A 23,501-nucleotide genomic window follows, 5' to 3' on the forward strand; every position below is an offset into this window, starting at 1 on the left:
TTGGATGCATAGGAAGAATCAATATCATTTAAATGGTCATACCACTCAAAGCAATTTACAGATTTAATGGCAGTCTTATCAAACTACCAATTACATTCTTCACAGAACTAGAAAAAACTATTTTAAAATTCATGTGAAACCTTTTAAAAAAGAACCTGAACAGCCAAGGCAATCCTACGCAAAAAGAACAAATCCAGAGGCATCATGCTACCTGACTTCAAACTATACCATAGGGCTACAGTAACCAAAACAACATGGTACTGGTACAAAAACAGGTGCATAGACCAATGGAACAGAAAAAATAACCCAGAAATAAGGCCACACACCTACAGCCATCTGATCTTTGACAAGCTGACAAAACAAGCAATGAGGAAAAGACTCCCTATTCAATAAATAGTGCTGGGATAACTGGCTAGCCATATGCAGAAGATTCACACTGGACCCCTTCCTTACACCATATACAAAAATCAATTCAAGATGGATTAAAGAATTAAATGTAACACCAAAAACTATAAAAATTCTGGAAGACAACCTAGGCAATACCATTCAGGATACAGGAACAAGCAAAGATTTCATGACAAAGACACCAACAGCAATTGCAACAAAAGCAAAAATTGACAAATCAACGTAATTAAACTTAAAAGCTTCTGCACAGCAAAAAAAAAAAAAAAAAAAAAAAAAAAAAAAAAAAAACTATCATCAGAGTAAACAGTCAACCTACAGAATGAGAGAAAATTTCACAACTCTGCATCTGACAAAGACCTAATTCCAGCATCTATAAAGGAACTTTAACAAATTTACAAGAAAAAAAAAAAAAAAAACCTTAAAAGGTGGGCAAAGGACATGAACAGACACTTTTCAAAGGAAGACATATGTGCAGCCAACAAACTTATGAAAACAAGCTCAGTATCACTGATCATTAGAGAAATGTAAATCAAAACCACAATGAGATACCATCTCACATCAATCAGAATGATATTAAAATGTCAAAAAGTAACAGATATTGGCAAGGTAGTGGAGAAAAGGGAACACTTACACACTGTTGATGGGAGTGTAAATTTGTTCAACCATTGTGGAAAGCAATGTGGCGATTCCTCAAAGAACAAAATACAGAAGCACCATTTGACCCAGCAATCCCAATACTGGGATTACCCAAAGTAATATCAATCATTCTACCATAAAAACACACACACACATATGTTCATTACAGTACTATTCACAACAGCAAAGACATAGAATCAACCTAAATGCTCATCCATGACAGGCTGAATAAAGAAATTGTGGTACATATACACCATGGAATGCTACGCATCTATAAAAAAGAATGAGGTCATGTATTTTGCAGGAACATGGATGGAGCTAGAGGCCATTACCCTTAGCAAACTAACACAAGAACAGAAAACCAAATACCACATGTTCTCACTTATAAGTGAGGGAGCTAAGAGATGAGAACACATGAACACAAAGAGGGCAACAAAAGACACTGGGGTCTACTTAAAGGTGGAGAATGGGAGGAGGGAGACAATAAAAAAAGAGAACTATTGGGTATTGGGCTTAGTACCTGTGTGACAAAATAATCTGTGCAACAAACCCCTGTGACACTAGTTCACCTATATAACAAACCTGCACATGTACCACAGAACCTAAAAGTTAAAAAAAAAAGTTACATGAGAGGCACCTGAGGTGTAATAGAGTCCCTTCCCAACTATATGTGACCTTATGAAAGCTACTCAGCTTTTCTATGCTTCTGTTTCTCATCTGAAAAACAGAAAAACAATTACCCTACATAATGTAATTATTATGAAAATGAAATAAAAGCAGTGAAAAATCCAGCTACCTCAATGTTTGCTCTCTCCATTCATGGAATATGAACTCTGGCAATAGCATGGAATCTACTGGAAATGCTTTATACTTTTGTGAAATGTCTAAAATATCTGGCACACACTCAGTAAATGTTGGCCTTATGTTAAACTCTATAAGGCAAACATACTTAATTCCCCAGTATTTAGATATTTAGATATCTAATATTTAGATAGTAAAATCATCAAAGAAATAGGGCAATTTGCCTAAGACTTTGTATTAATGAAGTAAAACTAATAGTTACACACTTTACAAAAGGGGATTAGCATTTCTTTAGAACTGAAAGCCTCCTAACATTGTCATTATCCCATATGACTCCCCAAGATTTGAGTCATTTTTTACTTATTTGTTCATCAGCCAACAAACACATCTTGAAATAGAACTACATGCCACATACTACTCTAGGCGCTAGTGATAAAAAGAAAAAGGCTTGGTGCTCCTCACCTACTATGAAGGAATTCAAGGGCTCTTTAAATGGTTAATTGTAAGGGTTATGAAAACTTTAAGGAGGAAACCAATTATCTGATAAAAGACTTTATAGCAGTGCTGTCCAATAGAACTTTCTGCAGTGATAAAAATTTTCTTTGCCGGGCGCGGTGGCTCACGCCTGTAATCCCAGCACTTTGGGAGGCCGAGGCGGGTGGATCACAAGGTCAGGAGATCGAGACCACGGTGAAACCCCGTCTCTACTAAAAATACAAAAAATTAGCCGGGCGCGGTTGTGGGCGCCTGTAGTCCCAGCTACTCGGGAGGCTGAGGCAGGAGAATGGCGTGAACCCGGGAGGCGGAGCTTGCAGTGAGCCGAGATCGCGCCACTGCACTCCAGCCTGGGCGACAGAGCGAGACTCCGTCTCAAAAAAAAAAAAAAAAAAAATTTTCTTTAATCTGTACTGTCCAACACAATAGCCACTAGCCACATGTGACTACTGAGCATGTGAAATATACTTACGACTGATGAACTGAATTTTTTAACTTTATTTTACTTTAATTTAAAAGCCACATATAGCTAGTAGTTACTGTATTGGACAGCACAATTTTAAAGGATAGGTAATATTTGAGCTGAAGCATTGAAGAAGAAAGAAAGAAACTAATGAAGTGAGAGGTAGTACATTCTAAGCAATGGAAAAGAAACAAAGTACACAAAGGACTCTAAGAACACCTCAGTGTTTTCAGGGAAGGCTACCTATGTGGAACGTGGAAAGAAGAGAATAATGAGACTAAAAGGGACAGATAGGACCAAAATACGAATGTCCTTGAAAACCAGGCAAAGGTTTTATGCCATAGACAATGAAAAACCATCAAAGGGATTATAAATCATGCTGCTATAAAGACACATGCATACGTATGTTTATTGCGGCACTCTTCACAATAGCAAAGACTTGGAATCAACCCAAATGTCCATCAGTGACAGACTGGATTAAGAAAATGTGGCACATATACACCATGGAATACTATGCAGCCATAAAAAAGGATGAGTTCGTGTCCTTTGTAGGGACATGGATGCAGCTGGAAACCATCATTCTTAGCAAACTATCACAAGAACAGAAAACCAAACACCGCATGTTCTCACTCATAGGTGGGAACTGAACAATGAGATCACTTGGACTCGGGAAGGGGAACATCACACACCGGGGCCTATCATGGGGAGGGGGGAGGGGGGAGGGATTGCATTGGGAGTTATACCTGATGTAAATGACGAGTTGATGGGTGCTGACGAGTTGATGGGTGCAGCACACCAACATGGCACAAGTATACATATGTAACAAACCTGCACGTTATGCACATGTACCCTAGAACTTAATAATAATAAAAAATAAATAAATAAAAAGAAAAAAAAAAGACTTTAAAACCAGGAAATATATGACTATATCCATGCTTTAGAAAGATAATTTTTAACCATAAGATGAGTAATACATTGAAAGAAGAGTCCAAATGTAGGAAGACTGGCTATGCATGTTATTATTGCAGTATTCCAAGTTAGATGATGAAGACAAACTACTGCAATCATAGTGAGAATGGAGATGAAGGAACAAATTTAAGAGATATTTCAAAGATAAAATTAGTGGGACTTACAGAACTATGAGATGTGGGTGATGAGAATAAATCAAAGCAAAAGTAATAAGGTACTAGCCAGGAAAATCATATAATCTAGGCACTTTCCACATTGGCTAAAGGGATTAAAGAAAGTTTATAGGCTCCTGCTCAATGTTGTATGTAACTAAACAATCTAAATATCCAATAAGCTCTCAAGAGTTAAATAAATTGTAAAATCAGTCAAGATGGCATACTATATCATTATTTAAATCATTTTTAAAAGAATATTAATAGCAGGGTAAAATGTTCATGATATGGCATAATGAAGTAAGTTGACTAAAAAGCAGCATATATAGCATTATCATGATCTCATTATATGCACTGGTAGATTTTTTTAATTGAAGGAATATGCCAAAAAATTAATAGTGGCTTACTTTGATCGTGGGGTAATGGGCCATTATAATTTCTTTCTTGAATATTTTTTCTTATTGTCTAATTATACCACAAGTATAAGACTTTTTTTATTTACAAAAATAAACTTTTGCTTTAATGCAATGCACCTAAAAGCACTGGGGCCTATGGTGAATCTACTGATGCCTGCAACTGTCTCACAAACTGTGGGAAGTGACAGGACCAGACTCCAAGTCTAGTGCGGTTCTTTATGGGAGACTAAATTCACAGCAAATTAAATAAGGTAGTTTTTTTCCTTTAGGAATATCTACTTCAACTACAAAGTATAAAATGGATTATTTCCCATTTAATTTATTTATAATGCCTTAACCTGTATAACTTAGGTCGATGTACTTACAAGTGAGAGTTCAGTATAAACCTATACAGATTGTCCCACACATACAATAGCTCAACTTATGATTTTTTGACTTTATGATGGTATGAAAGCAATATGTATTCAGTAGAAATTATACTTCAAATTTTGAATCTTTATCTTTTCCTGGACTGGTGACATGCATGCAGTATGACACACTCTGGCTATGCAGGGCAGCAGCAACAAGCCAGTTCCCAGTTATTCAGTCATGAGGGTAAACAACACATATTCTTTAGTGTACTGTGCTGCCAGCACTTTTTGGATATGATTTTGCCCAAATGTAGACTAATGTATGTGTTCAGACCATGTTTAATGGAGGCCAGGCTAAGCTGTGATGTTTGGTAGGTTAGGTGTATTAAATGCATTTTTTACTTACGGTATTTTCAGCTTACGATGGGTTAATCAAGACATAACTTCATCATAAATTGAGATGCATATCTGTATTTTATTCTGTGTAGTCATGCAAAAAAGAGATTTAGTCTGTTCACACTCAATTTCAATTACTCAGGTTCATTTGATATAGAGCAGACACTACATGCTGAAGAAGCAGCTCAGCAAACACTAATCTTTTTTATATGTACAAGCCAGTCCCTTTTTGCACTTAACAAAACCTGGCTTTCCAAGTTCTAAATTTAGATTTATGAAGAAATCCTGACCTGGTAAAGATAAGCCTAACACAAAGGTATATGACTGTGGCAAATCCTCATACATCCTGGATGTGAATAAAATACAAATTATGTAAGTAATGTAATAACTCCCCTCACTAAATAGAAAATTAATATAATTTTTGACTAAAATTTTAATCACTTTGCTGTAAGATAGGCTGTACTTGTCTTAGGAAACCACATGTATATTAAAAATATAATCTTACACCAACATTTCTGGCCATATGACCGAATCCTATTCTGATCATTTTACAGAAGGCAAAAGTAAAGGCCTGAGGTTAAAAACATTTTTCCATTACGATGTTTAGAAACTTGGTTTGATTTTCTTAACTAAAATTAGTTATATATCTTATTTCTAGGTTTGCTATTAAAGCACACTGGCAGAAAGGCAGTCTTTTCCCTGGGACACTTGTAAATAGCCCCAAGTCTAAGTAGCAGCAATTGTTCATTCAATAAATATAACAAAATTGACAGAGGTCAAACAGTGAGATAGCAGCAGATCTGGCACTAGAGCCGGATCTCCTGGCTTGAAATCTAATGTTCTTCTCTGACAAGATAACAGTTCTTAAAATATGTTTTCCGTGAAAGATAAAAAAAGAGAGTATATTTTAGGATACCAGTTAGTGACTCTTAGAAAGCATCTTCTAGCTCTCAAACCCAGAAACTGCCTTAGATGTGTTGGCTAACTACCACATACTACACAGTGGGTAAGAGTCACCAAAATAATCACTCCGCAAACAAAAAGAATTTTGAATTCTGCAACAGCAATTAGCCACCAGTATCTTACTAGGTTTCCGTGATCTGATGTCCATTTCCATGGAAACAGAAAAAAAAGTGAGAGGCAGCCAAGAGAAGAGATGTCAGAACTTGTCAGGTTCAGTAGTCGGGGCTGAAAGCTGAAAATACCTTTTTTTTTTTTTTTAAACAAACACCATCAGCTGACTTCTGGCACGTAATCGATTCTCGAGTTAGGCAACGTCAGCTTGTTTGGAGAAGCATAAAGCTAAAGAACAGGCTTGGGGTTGTTTTGGAGGTAGTGTTTCTTTTTAAGGTTTAGATTAAGAGTGAAGGAGAGACAAATTAAAAGCAACCTTCAAAATTCTAAATTTCTCAAACACAGGAAAGCAATAAAAACTGTTTGAAATGTCACAAAGTGAACAGAAGCATTTCTTGCTATGATAGGGGAAAATGAGGGTCTACCACAGAGCACTGTGTGGAATGAACAGCAACCGGGTAGAGGTAGGGAAAAGAAGGCACAGGAAGCAGCATGTGTAAAGGCCCTGAGACAAGAGAATGTGTGGCCCTTTTAAGATGCTGCAGAACACAAGAGCACTTAATATGAGGTGAGAAGTTATCACACAAGGCTTTCCCAAAGGAGTAACATCTAAGCTAATACATGAAGGATGAGATGGAGTTAGTTAAGAAGAGGGTATCCCAGCAAGACAGGAAAGCAGGAGGGAAGGCCCAGAAGCAAGAGAGAGCAAAGTGAATTCAGGAATAACAAACTGCCTAAGACAGCTAGAACAGAGTAGAAGTAGGAAAATGTGTCCTGATTAGATAAAAAGGACGTTTTTCCAAGGTTAGATTTTGAACTTTTGTCCAAAAACCAAGGTGCCACAGAAGGGTATAAATCAGGAAAGTAACTTGATGAGATCTGAATTTTGGAAAGATTAGTCAGAATATCTCAGATAATATAGGTATAAAGGTATAGAGTCTGTTACAGCTTTCCCAGAAAACAGAAAAGGGTGGACATTGTAGGGAAGGATAGCAGCAGAGATGGGAGAAAAGAACACCACAAGTACAAGCAGTGGGAAAGAAAGAAAGATGAGTCAAGGGTGACACTCAGGATTTTAGCCTGAGCAGGTAGGTGGTTGGTAGTGCCAATCATTAAGTCTCTGTCACAAGAAAAGAAGGAAGACTTTTAGGTATACGAGTGATGGATTCTAATCTGGACTTTAGGACTTTAAGGTATCCATAGGACAGTCAAGCAGAGCTTTCCATTAGGCACTGCCCAGAATGATCACAAAATCAGAAAAGGTTCTTAGAGATGAATTGCAGAGGTTTTAGACTCTGTTCAGATTTTGGCTGCACCATTTGCTAATTACAGTCATGTGCAAAGAAGGACATTTTGGTCAATAATGGGCCACATAGGCAATGGTCCCTTAAGATTATAATGGAGCTGCTGAAAAATTCCTATCACCTAGTGACATCATATCTGTTGTAAAGTCATAACTGTCTTAACATCATAGCACAACAAATTACTCATATGTGTGGTTATGCTGGTATAAACAAACCTACTGTACTGCCAGTCATATAAAAGTATAGCATATACACTTAGGTACAGTACATAATACTGGATAATGATGATGATGATAATAAAGGACTATGTCACTGGTTTATGTATTTACTATAGTATGCTTTTCATCATTACTATAGAGTGTATTACTTCCCTTATTAAAAAAACAAAGTTACCTGTCAGACTCAGGCAGGTCCTTCAAAAGGCATTCCAGAAGAAGGCATTGTTATCATAGGAAATGACAGCTTCATGCATGTTATTGTCCCTGAAGACCTTTCAATGGGACAAGATGTGGAGGTGGAAGACAATGATACTGATAATCCTGACCCATGTAGGCCTAGCCTAATATGAGTGCTTGTGTCTAAGTTTTTGATCAAAAAAAATTTTTAATAGAAAAAAAAGCTTATAGAAAAAAAAGGATGTAAAGAAAGAAAATATTTCCGTACAGATGTATAATGTGTTTGTGGTATAAATGTTATAAGAGTCAAAAAGCTTTTTACAAATTAAAAAGTTTATAAAGTAATAAAGTTACAGTAAGCTAAGGTTAGATTTATAATTGAGAGAAGGAAAATTTTTTTTTATAAATTGAGTGTAGCCTAAGTGCACAATGTTTATAAAGTCTACAGTAGTGGACAGCAACGTCCTAGGCAATCACATTCACTCACCACTCACTTACTGACTCACCCACAGCAACTTTCAGTCCTGCAAGCTCCATTCACGGTAAGTGCACTACACAGGGGTACCATTTTTCATATTTTACACTGCATTTTTATTGTACCTTTTCTCTCAAAGTGCTGGGATAACAGGTGTGAGCCACTGCTCCCAGTCTATTGTACCATTTCTATGTTTAGTTATGTTCAGATACACAAATATTTACCATTGTGATGCAATTCCCTATAGTATTCAGTACAATAACATGCTGTTCAATTCTGTAGCCTAGGAGTAATAGGCTATGCCATATAGAGCCTGGGTGTGTGGTAGGCTATACTATCCAGGTTTGTGTAAGTACACTCTCTGATGTTCGTACAATGACAAAATTGCCTATGGACACATTTCTCAGAAAATATCCACATTGTTAAGCAAAGCATGACTGTACATGACCTTAGGTTATTTAGTTTCTAAGCATATAAAAGTGGAATAATTATACCTATGTTAAGGACTGATATTTAAGAAATGAGCAGAGAAAAGGGAAACTATAGAGCAGAATGAGAAAGAGAGGATAAAAGGTAGACACCACCAGAGAATATAGTACTAGAGAAACTTTAAGATCAATAGATCAAATAGTATAAACAGATCGATTAAAATAAGAATTGAAAAGTATATATAGGAATTTTTAAAGGCATCTCTGGTGACCCAACCCTGACTAAAGCATGGTAGAGCTGAATATAGACAGAAGTATATAGTAGATGAGGGAGTGAGAGACTGATTCAGTAAATTCTTTCGAAGAGTTTGGCTGAAGCGAGAAGAAAGTTTAGGCTGGTATCTAGTGGAAGTCATAGAGTCAAGATACTTATTTCTGGTTTGTTGTTTTTTAAAACTGGGAAAAACTTATACATCATAAGTTAAGATGAATTCAGCTGCAAGTAACAGAAAACCTAACAATGCTTAAACCATTAAGGCATTTATTGTTTACTTTTTTTAAAAGTCTGAAATTAGACAACTCTGGGACTTTTTGTGGTATGGTGTGGATGTTTATCCCCTCCAAATCTCATGCTGAAATGTGATTCCCAATGTTGGAAGTGAGGCCTGATGGGAAGTGAATGGATCACGCCAGCGGTTCCCTCATGACTCAGTACCATCCGCTTGGTGGTGAATGAGTTCTCGCTCAGTTAGTTCATGCCAGATCTGGTTGTTTAGAAGAGTCTGGGACCTCCCACCTGTCTCTCTTCCTCCTGCTCTCACGATGTGCTGTGCCTGCTCCCCACCTTGGCCTTCCACCACGATTGTAAGCTTCCTGAGGTCCTCACCAGAAGCAGATGCTGGCACCATGCTTCTTTGTATGCCCTGCAGAATTATCAGCCACTTAAACCCCTTTGCTTAAGAAATTACCCAGTTTCAGCTATTCCTTCACAGTGATGCAAAAAGACTAAGTTGTTTTTTGTTTTTTTTTTTTTTCAAAGTCTCAGAGATGTCATCAAAGACCAAGGCTTTGGTCTTTCTTCTTGTTCTGCCACAAAATGGCTACCACTGCCAGGTTGATCATGTCTTTATATTCCCTACAAAGAAAGAGGAAGAACAAAACCTGCCTTTCTATTAGGAAGCAAAACATCTTAGACAGAAGCTCTTATCAGACTCTTCCTTCTGTCTCATTGGTTAGAACTGGCTCACATGGCCACACTCAGCTCTTAAAGCAGCTAGATTATCTTCTGACTCTCTAGACCTACTTTTAAGCAGTAAAGAGACAAGGGCTGGGAATAATTTCTACATGGCCAGTCAGAAATGTCATCCACATGCATGTTTAAATGCTGATGGAAGACTAAGAACTAGAAACAGAAGGGAAGAGGGCAAGAATGAATTCAGATACAGATACATTTTTAAGGAGGCTGGTAATTAAGAAAGTTTGCACCATATAAATTTAATTTTCTTTGTGAAACAGAAAATGGAATCATGCATTAAAAGTGAAGGGAGAGGCCGGGCATGGTGGCTCACACATGTAATCCCAGCACTTTGGGAGGCTGAGGCGGGCGGATCACGAGGTCAGGAAATCAAGACCATCCTGGCTAACATGATGAAACCCCACCTCTACTAAAAAATACAAAAAATTAGCCAGGCGTGGTGGTGGGCGCCTGTAGTCCCAGCTACTGGGGAGGCTGAGGCAGGAGAATGGTGAGAACCTGGGAGGCAGAGCTTGCAGTGAGCCGAGATGGTGCCACTGCACTCCAGCCTGGGCAACAAAGCGAGACTCCATTAAAAAAAAAAAAAAAAAAGGTGAAGGGAGAGGTAAAACGACAGAGGTCTTCAGAATAACAACGCAGATTTTAAATAGTTCCTATGGAGAATAAGAGAGGGCTGCCTAGAATAACAGGTTTCTAAGCAAGAGACAAAAAAAAAGAACAGAAGAAAAATTTCCTAAGCGTTGTTGGGCAAGGCTAGGCTAGAAATCATTAACTCATACTGCAATCCACATGCCACTTAAAAGGACATCTCTAGCAGCACCCAGCAACCCGAGAGTAAGAATAGAGAAAGTTGAATGCAGAATCCATTCTAAACTGGAGTTTATGGGTTTAGAGTAAAAGGAATGTACCAATGGGTTTGCGGCACAATTGAAAGGAAAAGATACAAAGGAGTTGAAATTATCAGCAAGTCAGTGGCATAATGTGCCATATATAAACATGTTAGGAAAAAAATGAAAGGTACAGAAAGTGAAACAGTCAAGGAATCTGACATATAATGGCCTTAATAAAATAACTCAAAGGATGAAAAACTACGGTAAGATAATTAAGATGAATACTTCCAGGAGATAAAATACATGGTGTGCCATGAGAGTGGAGGTCTAGGGCACTCAAGTTGAGAAAGGGAAAAAATTGAAAGGCTAGTGAAACCAACCCAGTAGTCCCAAAGACAGTTTTTTAAAATAAATATAGAAATTGACCCTTCTGGTCTTAAAGCTTAAAACTAACATTTGTCTTATTTGTCTTTCTCAGGAAATGATCCTCAGTCTTCTCAAAAAGTATCAAAGAACTGAAACTCACCAGATCACCACATCCAATGAGATGGCAGACCCTTCATCCATCAGGATTGCTTCCTTACCCTCCCTAATTCCTATTTTCCTAAGTGACCACCTACTTCTCATTAACTAATTCCTCTTCCTTACCCCTCCCTAGTTCCTTTTTTCCCACACATAGTTACATTTCTTCCCTGATACAATAACCCCCCAATTTTAGTTGGTCAAGGAGATGGATTTGAAACTGATCTCCCATTGCCTCAGCTGCTGCACGTGATTAAAGCCTTCTTCCCCAGCAATATTAATTGTCTCAGTGACTGGTTTTCTGTGTAGTGGGCCACAGGACCTAGACCAAACCCCTGATGTTTTGATAACACTGGGATGTTAAAGTTTATTGTCTATGTGAACTCTGAAGTTATCCAAGATGGTGGGTAGAACTAGAGGCAATTTAGAAAGTGCCAACATCTTTAACAAGTGAGAAAAAAAGTGACCAGAGAAGAGAATGAGAGAAGGATTATCCTTTCTTTTTTTTTTTTTTTTAGATGGAGTTTTGCTCTTGTTGACTAGAGCTGGATTGCAATGGCACGATCTCGGCTCACAGCAACCTCCACCTCCTGGTTTCAAGCGATTCTACTGTCTCAGCCTCCCGAGTAGCTGGGATTACAGGCATGCACCACCATGCCCAGCTAATTTTGTATTTTTAGTAGAGACAGGGTTTCTCAACGTTGGTCAGGCTGGTCTCAAACTCCCCACCTCAGGTGATCCACCCGCCTTGGTCTCCCAATGTGCTGAAATTACAGGCGCGGGCCACCACTCCTGGCCGATTATACTTTTAATAACTATGACTATCAGAAAGAATGTAAGTATAAAGATCCTCAGTGAGGGATACTGTTCTCTCAATACCCAAGAGGCACCCTTCTACAGGGGACCCCTAGAATGTCCATCAGTGGGACAGGAAGGAGGCAAAATCCTGCCCCTGTCTCCCTTGGACCTGGCTAGATACCGCTTTTACCACCCACAGAGTCACCCTCCTGCCCTGAGAGCTAGCAAGAGGCCAAGACTCACAGAACCAACACCACCCCTCTGTCAGCAGAAAGCAGTTACAAAAGACTGACCTTCATCCATTTTTCCTCAAAGATTTGTGTTCTTGGGCTGTTGAGGAGGTAAATGTTAAAGGTAGTCAGACGGGCATAAGCGGGGCAGGAGAGGGCACTTCTCCCCCACCCACTAGGAATGTCAGGTGATGGCTGGACAATTATCACACTGCCTCTCTATAAATGATAATTCGGCAGCTGTGCCAGGCAGAGACAATCTCCTGTTGATCCACAGCTGTTAAAGTGTTAATTAAATGCAGGCACCAAGGAGAAGCAAAAAAGGCTTCCAATGAAATCTCAGGTATTGGGCGATTGAGTCCAGGCATGCACATTGATATGGTTTGGCTCTGTGTCCCTGCCCAAATCTCATCTTGTAGCTCCCATAATTCCCACACGTTGTGGGAGAGACTCAGTGGGAGATAACTGAATCATGGGGGTGGGTCTTTCCCATGCTGTTCTCAAGATAGTGAATAAGTCTCACAAGATCTGATGGTTTTAAAATTGGGAGTTTCCCTGCACAAGCTCTCTCTGTCTGCCACCACCCATGTAAGAGGTGACTTGCTCCTCATTGCCTTCTGCCATGATTGTGAGGCCTCCCCAGCCATGTGGATCTGTAAGTCCATTAAACCTCTGTTTCTTCCCAGTCTCAGGTTATGTCTTTATCAGCAGTGTGAAAACAGACTAATACACACATTAAGAGACAAAATGGTGGAGTATGACATTACTGGGGCACTCCACTGGAAAAGGGAAGAAAGCCTCATATGGGCATGTGTACAACTTCCCAAACACACTACGTGTGCTCAATTCCCAAGGGTAAGAAAGGCACTGTGCATGCAGGGGAAAGGGGCACAAGATGACGATTTGTAAAGTCCTAGGATCATGGTTAAACAGGGCACTTATTCTTCAAGTTGCCCACTTGGATCTCTTCCAAATGCACTTTCCTTTCTTTCCTCCTGCTCTAACGTTTTTTAATAAACTTCTCCTCCTGCAAAAAGAATATAAGAATATAAGTATTGGAGTAGAAGCTGCCCTAGCAAATAAGGAATATGCCAAATCTTACCCTAAATCTCTAGTAGACACTGAGTCAAAAAACAAGCTCTACTTATGACTTCACTAAAAGCATTGTCTGCAGGGAATCAGTTTTTAGTTAAAGATATTAAGGAGAATTTATGTAATATAAAATTGGACACCAGAAGCACCAAACAAAAATTGGGGAAGAAAAGGAAGAAATGTTTAGGTTTAGGAGAAAGGAAGTCCTAAACAGCATAAAGATGAAAATGTTTCTTTTTAATAACCAGAGAGGCTTATTTTGGGGCACTTACCAAGAGTAACAGGAATGTGGGGTATAATAGAATTAGTAGACCTCAAAAGTATTTTTTACAAAACCATCCTAGTAGACTCTCTGGCTGGAGAATATTATAGTCGAAACCAATTGTACTTTCAAGGAATTCCGAGTTTTAATAAATGGACAATTTCAGTAGCAATATGTCATACCTACTAGGTTAATATCCAAATTTAGCTTTCAACATACATTCATTCTGGAAACCAGTATTATTCACATTATTTCTGTAAAGAATTTAACCTTGCCCCCAAAGGCCCCAAGATAATTTTTCTTTGACCTCAGCTTCTAGGATGTAATCTCTAAGGTCTCTGCTCATGGGCCTTGAACTAGCCATGTAGTAATAATGTGATTTAGAGTGGGTTTGGGTCATGCCTGAAGGGACAGGAGAACCAAAGAATGAGATCAGTCATATGGACAATCAATCATGCCCCTATCACAGAGCACCAACAAAAACTTTGAACATCAAGGCTCACATGAGCTTCCCTGGTTGTCAATGCTACACCCATATTGTCATACATCAATGCCAGGAGACTAACAGACTGAGTCTGAGGGGAAAAGACAACAGAAGCTCTGCATTTGATAACTCCCTAGACTCCACCTTACGCACTTCTTCCCTTGGCTGATTTGAATATGTACTCTTTTCCTGTAATAAACTATAAGTGTGAGTATAACATCTTTCAGTGAGTTCTTGGAGTCCTTCTAACAAATTATTGAACCTAAGGATGATCTTGGGAACCCCTACACTTGCAGTCAATGTCAAAAGTGAGGGCAGTCTCATGGGGACTATGCTCTTTAACACCATTATTTGACCTAAACTCTTCACATATTGCGAAAGGTTCTCTCTAAATCTATTTGTTCACAGGGAATAAAAATGATTTGAAAAGAATTCAATACTTGACATTAGCTGAAACTATTACTGAATAGTAACTAGTCTACTGACTACTAATGGCCATCTGCTTCCACAAATCCCTCTGAACAGTGTACAAGTACCAACAATTAACCACTAAGAAAAGCGCTGTTGGGTTTTAATCTGGATAACATAGACATTTACTGTGTCACTGGACAGAAACTTATTTCCCTTTATTGAATAATAGCTTGTTCTGGGTAACTGGGAAATGCCACTGTACCTCAGTGAAATGTAATTAAGCCCAAATAATGAATACTGTATAACAATTTTAATTCAATTTTTAAGTTTTATCTTATTTTAATTGACAAAGAATAACTGCACAGTATATTTATGTGGTGCAATGTGATGTTTAGATACATGCTGACATTGTGGAATGATGAAATCAAGCAACTAATATACTCAATCACCTCACATAGTTAACATTTTAAAATTTTTTTATGGTAAAAACATTTAAAATCTAATCCTACAGTTACTATACTTAACAAATGAATTCTACTACTGCAGTTATTGACATCACAACATAGAAGAGTATCAAACTTCTCACTGCCAAACACTACTAAAAAGACTTTATAACAGGTCTCCATATAAACTGCACCAAAATATATTTCAGAGTAAAGATATTTACAGATGCATTCTCTCAGAAATGTCTTATAAAATACAAAGTATAAAATACAAAACTTGTAGCTGAATGAGAACTTGGGAAGCAAAGGAATACTCTTAATATTTTGTCAATTAGCGTTTCAGGGATGACATTAAAAAGAGTGTTTTCAATCTTTCAAGCAAAAAATTAAAACTTTTAAAACTTCAGTTGTACAGTTTAGTTAAAAGGTGAGCTTAAAGAACCAGAGAGATTACAAGTGGCACCCTGCCCAAGTTATTTAACCTCATTGTGCCTCAGTTTCATCATTTGTAAAAATAATAATAATAGTAATAGTACATTACACAGAATTGTGTGATTTAAATGTGAATGCAGATAAATAATACAAGGCTTAGCAGATAGTAAATACCTAATAATAGGTAGCTATTTTTAGTAAAATATAATTGTCTAGGGATAATACATCAATTCAACCTATTTAATTTGATGCTTTCTGCATTCAGATAATTAATACACCAGATTTAGATGCTACCAACATAAACTAACTATAAAGGTCTAATATATTTGTTTCTACAGACATATAGGCTTATCATAAACAAACAAAAAATATTTTTAAAAGATGTTTAAGTCATTATGGGCCAGGCGCAGTGGCTCATGCCTGTAATCCCAGCACTTTGGGAGGCCAAGACGGGTGGATTGCTTGAGATCAGGAGTTCAAGACCAGCCCGACCAACATGGCAAAATGCCATCTCAACTAAAAACACAAAAATTAGCCAGACATGGTGGTGCATGCCTGTAGTCCCAGCTACCCGGGATGCTGAGGCAGGAGAATTGCTTGAACCCAGGAGACGGAGGTTGCAGTGAGCCAAGATCGCGCCACTGCACTCCAGCCTGGGTGACAAAGCGAGATTCCATCTCAAAAACAAAAAAAATGTTTAAGTCACTATTGAGTCACTTCTTTTGGTGGACTTTCCATCAACACCAAATTAATAATAATACCTAAAATAAGTGGTAAACACAGACACATGCCTATGAAGGCAAATAGTATAGAATTTTTTTTCAAACTATGAATGATCACATAGCACTGGCTTAAAAAAAAATCAGTAAGTAAAGGTTCACAGTAGCCAAAAGAATCTACAGGGCAGGTTTCGTGTCTTTTTTATTTATAACAATATCCCTAACATCTAACTACTGAAAAAATGAATAAAGCCAGAGTGTAACTTCTTTCAAAAGTAGGAAGGAGACACTGATAGTCTCTGAAATTACTGACATGAGAGCTATGCTTTGGGAAGAATCATCTGGCAATCTCTGGTAAGCAATGGGGGGAAAATAAAGTCAGTGATGAGGGCACAAAAGAGGATGTTACTAAAACAAGTTACCAAAACTGCCACCATCAGTTTAAAACAGTCTTTCAACACTTAAAAAACAAAGACCAAAATGAATGACATATAATCACTCTGCAGCAATTATGGCAAAGATGGGAATACAATCCAATCAGTATTAAAATAATTATGAGAAAAACATTGACTATATCTCATCATATCTAAAACACCATAGATTGGAAGATACACCATTATTTTATATACAACCAAGAAAGAAAACAATGCTAAATATTAAACTGACACAATGCCAAGATGTTACTGATTATAAAATACACTACAATTTCAGAGACATTAAAATTTGAAAAATATATATCTTAAAGTCAATGAAATATAGTAACTACCTAAACAGTAAAAAGAGGTCATAATCCCCAGTACTGGAAGTCCCCAATAATTCTTATTGCTCTCCTCATCGCCTGGTTGGGATCTGTTCAAGTCTTCTTGGAGCTTAAATAGCACCAGCAGGCTTTTGACATCTGACTCTGACCCCATGATCCCCAACTGCACCAAAAGATAAAGGGTAAGCCCTTACCTGTCCAACAGGGGCCACTACTCTAAGAAGCTCTCCTAAAGGCTCAGCAAGTAATCTCACGTGATCTTTATTAAGGCTTCTCAATTACCACTGCAGAAGACAAGACTCTATGTTTTATAATTACCCTCATCTTAACTCAGTTCAAATCACTGTAGGTTATTCTTCAAAGTCTGCATGACGGAAAATGGAGAGATTTTTCTCTTTAACTCGGCTGGTCACAGATGAAGTCATGCCTTTCCTTTTTTCAATGCTGTGTATTTAATCTGCAACAAAAATCTTAAGCCCTAACAGCCTTTTCATATTTTAGTTTGTCACCTTGGCATTGAAGAATAAATACTGATTTAAAAAAATTTTTTTAAGTCTGCATTAACAAGAGAAAGAGTAAAAAAGTGAGGCGTTCTTCTGGAGTGTTTAAGGTAGAAATAGGATATTGTAAGGGTGGGAATTAGCCTCCTTTTAATTTATTTATTTTCAAAGGCAAATTACTTCAGCCTCACTATTTCTTGTTCCTAATAAATTGTGTCTGATATCTTTCATCCCCCTTTGATCAATATATTTCACTGGCTTGGCACATTTTTCTAATAGTGTTTCTTTTTGCTCTAATTTTGATTGTTGGCTTTCAATTGAATAAGACTGTGCCATTTTATCTCTTATAAACAAGCCAGCTTTCTGCATGCTTCCGACTTTTGTCAGAGCTACAGTTAGAGCCTAACCTTAACATGAACTAACTGTTTCAGGACCTCTATTTCATTACTTTCCTCTGGTAGATACACAAAGAAGGACATGAGAAAAGTTTATGTCTGGTCAGAACAAAAGACTACCCAAATATCTTTGCTTTATATTTGAAACACTGGTCAAATTGAAACTACAATGATGGCTTCAATTTCATAGTACCTTTATGTCCTTTCTCTTTCTTGTTACTTCCTTTCCCGATCTCTTTTCAGATTCAGGCCTGGAGTTAGACAAGACACTCTGTTTTTCTCTTATATTTTTACTTCTTTATTTAGAAGCTAGAAAAATCAGAAATGAAATCTGTTGTTACACTTTTTTTATTATTATTATACTTTAAGTTCTAGGGTACATGTGCATAACATGCAGGTTTGTTACATATGTATACTTGTGCCATGTTGGTGTGCTGCACCCATCAACTCGTCATTTACATCAGGTATAACTTCCAATGCAATCCCTCCCCCCGGCCCCCTCCCCGTGATAGGCCCCGGTGTGTGATGTTCCCCTTCCCGAGTCCAAGTGATCTCATTGTTCAGTTCCCACCTATGAGTGAGAACATGCGGTGTTTCGTTTTCTGTTCTTGTGATAGTTTGCTGAGAATGATGGTTTCCAGCTGCATCCATGTCCCTACAAAGGACACAAACTCATCCTTTTTGATGGCTGCATAGTATTCCATGGTGTACATGTGCCACATTTTCTTAATCCAGTCTGTCACTGATGGACATTTGGGTTGATTCCAAGTCTTTGCTATTGTGAATAGTGCCGCAATAAACATACGTGTGCATGTGTCTTTATAGCAGCATGATTTAGAATCCTTTGGGTATATACCCAGTAATGGGATGGCTGGGTCATATGGTACTTCTAGTTCTAGATCCTTGAGGAATCGCCATACTGTTTTCCATAATGGTTGAACTAGTTTACAATCCCACCAACAGTGTAAAAGTGTTCCTATTTCTCCACATCCTCTCCAGCACCTGTTGTTTCCTGACTTTTTAATGATCGCCATTCTAACTGGTGTGAGATGGTATCTCATTTTGGTTTTGATTTGCATTTCTCTGATGGCCAGTGATGATGAGCATTTTTTCATGTGTCTGTTGGCGGTATGAATGTCCTCTTTTGAGAAATGTGTATTCATATCCTTTGCCCACTTTTTGATGGGGTTGTTTTTTTCTTGTAAATTTGTTTCAGTTCTTTGTAGGTTCTGGATATTAGCCCTTTGTCTGATGAGTAGATTGCAAAAATTTTCTCCCATTCTGTAGGTTGCCTGTTCACTCTGATGGTAGTTGCTTTTGCTGTGCAGAAGCTCTTTAGTTTAATTAGATCCCATTTGTCAATTTTGGCTTTTGTTGCCGTTGCTTTTGGTGTTTTAGACATGAAGTCCTTGCCCATGCCTATGTCCTGAATCGTTTTACCTAGGTTTTCTTCTAGGGTTTTTATGGTATTAGGTCTAACATTTAAGTCCCTAATCCATCTTGAATTAATTTTCGTATGAGGAGTAAGGAAAGGATTCAGTTTCAGCTTTCTACTTATGGCTAGCCAATTTTCCCAGCACCATTTATTAAATAGGGAATCCTTTCCCCATTTCTTGTTTTTCTCAGGTTTATCAAAGATCAGATGACTGTAGATGTGTGGTATTATTTCTGAGGACTCTGTTCTGTTCCATTGGTCTATATCTCTGTTTTGGTACCAGTACCATGCTGTTTTGGTTACTGTAGCCTTGTAGTATAGTTTGAAGTCAGGTAGTGTGATGCCTCCAGCTTTGTTCTTTTGACTTGGGATTGTCTTGGAGATGCGGGCTCTTTTTTGGTTCCATATGAACTTTAAAGTATTTTTTCCAATTCTGTGAAGAAACTCATTGGTAGCTTAATGGGGATGGCATTGAATCTATAAATTACCTTGGGCAGTATGGCCATTTTCACGATATTGATTCTTCCTATCCATGAGCATGGCATGTTCTTCCATTTGTTTATGTCCTCTTTTATTTCACTGAGCAGTGGTTTATAGTTCTCCTTGAAGAGGACCTTTACATCCCTTGTAAGTTGGATTCCTAGGTATTTTATTCTCTTTGAAGCAATTGTGAATGGAAGTTCATTCATGATTTGGCTCTCTGTTTGTCTGTTACTGGTGTATAAGAATGCTTGTGATTTTTGCACATTAATTTTGTATCCTGAGACTTTGCTGAAGTTGCTTATCAGCTTAAGGAGATTTTGGGCTGAGACAATGGGGTTTTCTAAATGTACAATCATGTCATCTGCAAACAGGGACAATTTGACTTCTTCTTTTCCTAACTGAATACCCTTGATTTCTCTTGCCTGATTGCCCTAGCCCGAACTTCCAACACTATGTTGAATAGGAGTGGTGAGAGAGGGCATCCCCGTCTTGTGCCAGTTTTCAAAGGGAATTTTTCCAGTTTTTGCCCATTCAGTATGATATTGGCTGTGGGTTTGTCATAAATAGCTCTTATTATTTTGAGATACGTTCCATCAATACCGAATTTATTAAGAATTTTTAGCATGAAGGGCTGTTGAATTTTGTCAAAGGCCTTTTCTGCATCTATTGAGATAATCATGTGGTTTTTGTCTTTGGTTCTGTTTATATGCTGGATTACGTTTATTGATTTGCGAATGTTGAACCAGCCTTGCATCCCAGGGATGAAGCCCACTTGATCATGGTGGATAAGCTTTTTGATGTGCTGCTGGATCTGGTTTGCCAGTATTTTATTGAGGATTTTTGCATTGATGTTCATCAGGGATATCGGTCTAAAATTCTCTTTTTTTGTTGTGTCTCTGCCAGGCTTTGGTATCAGGATGATGTTGGCCTCATAAAATGAGTTAGGGAGGATTCCCTCTTTTTCTATTGATTGGAATAGTTTCAGAAGGAATGGCACCAGCTCCTCCTTGTACCTCTGGTAGAATTCAGCTGTGAATCCATCTGGTCCTGGACTTTTTTTGGTTGGTAGGCTATTAATTATTACCTCAATTTCAGAGCCTGCTATTGGTCTATTCAGGGATTCAGTTTCTTCCTGGTTTAGACTTGGGAGAGTGTAAGTGTCCAGGAAATTATCCATTTCTTCTAGATTTTCTAGTTTGTTTGCGTAGAGGTGTTTATAGTATTCTCTGATGGTAGTTTGTATTTCTGTGGGGTCGGTGGTGATATCCCCTTTATTATTTTTTATTGCGTCTATTTGATTCTTCTCTCTTTTCTTCTTTATTAGTCTTGCTAGCGGTCTATCAATTTTGTTGATCTTTTCAAAAAACCAACTCCTGGATTCATTGATTTTTTGGAGGGTTTTTTGTGTCTCTATCTCCTATGTTTTTATTTAAACGGTCAAATTATACACCCAATTCTATGTTCTGAAAGTTTCTAATTCTCTAATGTTCACTTAGTGAGAATGAGAAAGTAATATGAATGGACAGAATCAGGGAAAGATCTACCTCTCTCTTTAGGGAGCATTTGACTCAATGACAGGAAAGTAAAATTGGTAACATGAGCCCACACCTTCAATTATTTCTAGAGCCTGAGTTAGCCTACAAATGGGTTGAGAACATGTTTTTTTCACTCAGGTGAAAAGTCATATCCAAAGTAAACAAAGACTTTAAACTGGGAATTAAGGGGAAAATCAGGGATGAGGAAGTTAATGCCATACTGAAAAGTTCTAAGGAAGAAGGCCATGTAACTAGATAAAGAAGCATAACCTTGCCAAAGGAGAAAGCCAGTGTGAAGAAATAGCTAGTGATATAACAAATGGGAGAACAAGAGATGACATGCTAGCATCCGGAACAGTGTAAGACCTGTCTGAAAGACCTAAAGCCTAAAGAAGGAATTCATGGCCAAGAACAGTAAAGTACCTTCCTCTTCCAAAGATGACAGAACTAGAGTTGACCCAAGAAGGCCGATCAATAATATAAAGCAGAATATAATCTAGCTCAGCTATATATAACCAGAAGGCTGCAACAGGAGGTCTTCCCTGGGTGTTGGGTTAGAAAAATACTCCAACAGCCAGGTCCCTCCCGCCCAGCTTTCCAAACTGCTACAATTCAAAACTACACAGCACAAGCAGTGAAATATCAGTGGCTGATACTTTAAAACAATGACTCCCCTTCTTACTTTATACTTTGGTTACTTTGTTTTATTTCTATTGCTTTCTTGATAAAATTACCCATTTAAAGCATCAGATCACTAAGTAATTTTATCAAGTGAAAAGTGTCTCTATACCTGCATTACTAGAAATCAAAAGATAAAAGTAAATTAGTGAAGTAATAACATTGACCAAATCTACTCTAGCACTTGAGAAATTTGGCATAAAATGACTCAGGTGGTGTTTTAGTCTGTTTTCTGTTGCTATAACTGAATACTATAGACTGGGTAATTTATAAAGAATAAAGTTTTACTTAGCTCATGGTTCTGGAGGCTAGGAAGTCCAAGGTCAAGATACCAGCATCTTGTGAGGGCCTCTGTGCTGCATGCTTCCATCAAGAAAGGACAAGTAAGCAATGCAAAAGAGAAAGCACAGGCGGCCAGGCTCACCATATAACAATACACTCTTGTAATAACTAACCCATTCCCAAGATAACATTAATTCATTCACGAGGACTCAGCCCTTCACAACCCCATCACCTGTCATTAGGCCCCACCTCCCAACACTGCCTGGTTGGGGACCAAGTTTCAACATGAGATTTGGAGGTGACCAACACCCAAACCATAGTGAGTGGGAAACGGGGAACAGTTGGTGCCAATCTAAAAAGTTACAGTAACTTTTTGACCAACACCCAAACCATAGTGAGTGGGAAACGGGGAACAGTTGGTGCCAATCTAAAAAGTTACAGTAACTTTTAGTCTTAGATAGCTCCAGTAGCAACCTTTAAAATAAATTTAAAAAAAAAAAGGAACACTACAATATTCAAAAACTGCATATATAAGTACTCGTCATCACGGGGAGTTGGAGGTACACATGTAAGTCATCTGACAACAGAAAAAGAAGGACATTTTAAGTAGGAGGAAATAACCAGCAATTAATATTCATAGGCTGTTTCTAACTCCTTCTAACAACTTGTTCTCTTTAAATGCTGACTACAGGGTTTGCTCTATGACATGGACCTTAAATGAGACTGCAAACTTTTATACTATGTAACACTATTACCAACCTGATGGTCAACACTACGTAACACTTAGCCTTGTTCTCTAAATTCCAACTCTGATTGCCTTAAATAAAACATTGTACAATAGTATTTTTAAATCATCAAAACGTCTAGCATATCTATATTTCTTGCTTATTATTACAAGTCAAAAGTAGATCTGTAACTAAAGGCTTTATTTTACATTTTGAACTCTGGATCTATGTCTTACACAACTGTGTGACCTCAACATCCAAGCAATGGCCCAAACACAGTGAATAGCCAATAAATGTCTGTAGCTGGCTGGGCACGGTGGCTCACGCCTGTAATCCCAACACTTTGAAAGGCCAAGGTGGGCGGATCATGAGGTCACGAGTTCCAGACCAGCCTGACCAATATGGTGAAACCCTGTCTCTGCAAATAATACAAAAATTAGCCAGGCGTAGTAGCTTATGCCTGTAATCCCA

General features: G+C 38.0%; 1 protein-coding gene across 11 annotated transcripts in view; it reads right to left on the reverse strand.

Annotated features, from left to right (window-relative positions):
• The window catches only part of NUBPL (NUBP iron-sulfur cluster assembly factor, mitochondrial), a 310,030-nt gene that overhangs the window by 182,293 nt on the left and 104,236 nt on the right, over window positions 1–23,501 (reverse strand). Inside the window, exon 1 of one of the 11 annotated variants that reach the window (XM_050798337.1) lies at window positions 18,086–18,168. The exons of the other annotated variants lie outside the window; for them this stretch is intronic. The gene's annotated coding sequence lies outside the window, so the exon portion shown is untranslated. Of the gene's footprint in view, window positions 1–18,085; window positions 18,169–23,501 lie in introns of those variants that run through there. 11 annotated transcript variants of the gene reach the window in all.

The sequence above is a fragment of the Macaca thibetana genome, chromosome 7 (genome assembly GCF_024542745.1).
Source record: "Macaca thibetana thibetana isolate TM-01 chromosome 7, ASM2454274v1, whole genome shotgun sequence".
Taxonomy (NCBI): Eukaryota; Metazoa; Chordata; class Mammalia; order Primates; family Cercopithecidae; genus Macaca; species Macaca thibetana.